General features: G+C 42.2%; 1 pseudogene across 1 annotated transcript; it reads left to right on the top strand.

Moving 5' to 3' along the window:
• Positions 1–627: 627 nt before the first annotated feature.
• Positions 628–1,616, top strand: LOC308421892 (actin, cytoplasmic 2-like; annotated as a pseudogene). Its single transcript has one exon. The product of its transcript is annotated as an actin, cytoplasmic 2-like (transcript).
• The last annotated feature ends 2,123 nt before the right edge of the window (positions 1,617–3,739 follow it).

Here is a 3,739-nt window from a genome sequence, read left to right as displayed (position 1 = left end):
TAGAAAATACATGACACCTTCTCTTTTGCATAAGGCGTTTCTCTAAATTACAATATGTTTTACTATGGAAAAATTTACAAGTTAATAAACTTTTTATTTGTATTTACTGATGGCATATATTTTCCAATATGCACATATCACAGTGCACATGTGTTAGTCAAAGAACAAATTTCCGGTGACTCCTCCCAAGGAGCAGGGATCATTACAGGAGAGAGGGCACAACCAGTGTACAAGCCAAAGTGGTGACTCCAGAGAAACATTATTTCATTGATACAGCAGGAGAGGTACAAGTATGAACTCTAAGCAGTTGAAGTGGCAATCACACGGTTTTAGTAGGCTCAAGCCAGATCAAGCCTCGGTCTGGAGAAGAAATACAGGTATTGGCTACTCGTGTCAGTCATGCCAAGAATGAATGCAGATAGGAAAGACCTGAAACTGCCCCAAGGAGAAGCAGTAGATTACATAGACCTCACTATCCACAAGGGGTATACGGAACTGAAGAAAGACAATGTAATCACCTCAGGAAACAAGGCAGGACATAGCACCCTTGCAAAAGAAAAAAGAGCACAAGTCGAGTCTGCATCCACCTGTGAGAAGTCTCCTAGCAGCTCCTCCGTCACCGGCTGCCCTAGGCACCAGGGTGTGATGGTGGCTATGTGTCAGAAGGACTCCTACGTGGGCGACGAGGCCCAGAGCAAAAGAGAGATCCTGACCCTGAAGTACCCCACTGAACACGGCATCATCACCAACTGGGACGATATGGAGAAGATCTGGCACCACAACTTCTACAATGACCTGCGTGTGGCTCCAGAGGAGCACCCTGTGAGGCTCACTGAGACCCCTCTAAATCCTGAGGCCAATCGTGAAAAGATGACGCAGATCAGGTGTGAGACCTTCAACACCCCGGCCATGTACAGAGCCATCCAGGCTGTGCTGTCGCTGTATGCCTCTGGTCATACCACTGGCATTGTGATGGACTCCAGAGATGGGGTCACTCACACTGTGCCCATTTATGAGGGCTAATCTCTCCCTCATGCTATCCTTCATCTGGACCTGGCTGGCCGGGACCTGACAGACTACATCATGAAGATCCTGACCGAGCGTGGCTACAGCATCACCACCACAACCGAGAGGAAAGTCATGCGTGACATCAAAGAGAAGCTGTGCTATACTGCCCTAGACATTGAGCAAGAGATGGCCACTGCCGCATCCCTGGAGAAGAGCTGAGTTGCCTGACACCCAGGTCATCACTATTGGCAATGAGCGGTTCCGGTGCCACGAGGCTCTTTTTCTGCCTACCTTCCTGGGTATGGAATCCTGTGGTATCCATGAGACTACATTCAATTCCATCGTGAGGTGTGACGTTGACATCCGTAAAGACCTCTATACTAACACAGTGTTGTCTGGTGGTACTACCATGTATCCAGGCATTGCTGACCGGATGTAGAAGGAGATCACAGGCCTAACACCCAGAACACTGAAGATCAAGGTCATCGCTCTTCCTGAGCGCAAGTACTCGGTGCGGATCGGTAGCTCCATCCTGTCCACCTTCCAGCAGATGTGGATCAGCATCAGATGAGTCTGGGCCCTCTACGGTGCACCGCAAATGTTTCTAGCCGGACTGTTACTGAGATGCGCCCTTTCTTTGACAAAACCTAACTTGTGCAGTAAAAAATACGAGACAACATTGGCATGGTTTTGTTTTTTGTTATTCCTTTAAATTAAACAAACAAACAAACAAATAATTTTTTTTGTTTTGTTTTGTTTTGGTGCTTTTGACTCAGGATTTAAAATCTGGAACAGTGAAGCCACAGCAGTCTGGTGGAGTAAACATCCCCCAAAGTTCTACAAGGTGGCTGAGGACTTTCATTGTGCATTGTTTGTTTGTTTTTGGTTTTTTAATAGTCATTCCCTTTCTTTCTTTCTTTCTTTCTTTCTTTCTTTCTTTCTTTCTTTCTTTCTTCCTTCCTTCCTTCCTTCCTTCTTTCCTTCCTCTCTTCCTTCCTTCCTTTCTTCCTTCCTTTCTTTGTTTCTTTCCTTCTTCCTTCCTTTCTTCTTTCTTTCTCACTTTTGTTTAACTTACTAATTAACTTACTAATTAAATTAAAGTAAAATAATTTTAAATTACAAAAAAAAGTCATTCCAAGTATCCATGAAATGCATGGTTACAGGAAGACCCTCACCCTCCCAAAAGCTACCCCAACTACAAAGAGGAGGATGGCTGAGTCCGTGCCCTGAGTCCACACCAGGAAAGGTGACAGCACTGTTTCTGTGAAAATTATCTACTGAATTTTTTTAATCATCTGCTTTAATAATTTATTTTTGTTTTTAATTTCTGAATGGTCAGCTACTGTGACCCCCTTCCCCCTGCCTCACTTGATGTATGAAGGCTTTGGTGTCCCTGGGAGTGGTTTGAGGTGTTGAGGCATCCAGGGCTGACCTGTACACTAACTTGAGACCATTTAAATAAAAATGTACACCTTACAAATAAATAAAAAGAAAAAGAAAAAAAAAAACAGACCATAGGTTCTGAAAATAACAGTGACACAGTTAGAAGTACCAAAACAGCGAACCAGCCCCAAGCAGCCTGTAATAGGGAGTACCACAAATTGTAAGGAATCATATCAGAATTTTATAAAAGTAACTGTTGTCATAGAATCGTGGCTCATGTGTGGACAAACCACACCAGGCCAGTGAGATTCCATCTGGAAGAGGTTTATTGAGGATGACAGTGACAGGAAGGGAAAGAGAAAAAGGAAGAGAGAAAAAGAGAGAGGTGGATAGGACGATCTGCCCTTTATTTAAACTGTGGTGTAAGTGCTCCCAGGTGTAGGCTGGAGCTGAATAAATCTGCTGGGAATGTATTTCCATTGCCATGGCAACAGATATCCTGGTCCCTGCTGGAGGCAAAAGCAGTTCCTGATACCAACAATAATAACAATTAGTAACAAACCCATTAAGGCCAGAGCTGGCATAAAAGCTCACAAAGGGTTTCGGTACACCATATGAATCCTCATGCTTTTCCTTTTCAAGTTTCTCCTTTGTTACATGGTTATGATACTTCTCTAAATCTTTTTTTATAATGAAGTAGATAATGATAGAAGGTATTAGTTTATTACTAAACACTCAGCATGTTTGTTTGAGGTACTGTCCAGTGGTCAGGCAAGTGATTTTTTTTTTTTTGTCTTTGCATTAGTCTCAGGAGGGTGAATTGAAGAAAGAACTAATGTTATAACCATCCCATGAATCCCAGCACTAATGCAAACACACATCCTCCAAAAGACAATTTAATAAGACAACTCAACAATGCAAAGCACAAAAATAAATTTATTCAACATAGCCCACATTGAAAGAGGTTTATGTTGGCTGAGGGAGGAAGTATCAACAGCACATTTGTCAGCATTGTATGTAGCTGGACCTGTTTGGCTAATTTCCACCTTTCTTTGTCAAGAATGGAAAACACCGCATTTGAGATATCTGACACCTTTATTATGGGCTCCAACCTATGTAAAAATAGGGGGCAGAGAAAACACAAGATTCATAACAAAATCATCAGCAATTGCTATCCTAGCTTTCATCTCTGTGATGGAAGCATCACATTGAATTTTATAATAAATCTAAGTATACACAAAAGAACTAATTTCAGTTAGAAGAAGAAAAAGAGGAAGAAGAAGAAGAAGAAGAAGAAGAAGAAGAAGAAGAAGAAGAAGAAGAAGAAGAAGAAGAAGAAGAAGAAGAA

The sequence above is a fragment of the Micromys minutus genome (assembly GCF_963924665.1).
Source record: "Micromys minutus genome assembly, chromosome: 6".
NCBI lineage: Eukaryota > Metazoa > Chordata > Mammalia > Rodentia > Muridae > Micromys > Micromys minutus.
The sequence above is the reverse complement of the archived record's forward strand: the minus strand, read 5'-3'. Positions and strand labels throughout refer to the sequence as shown.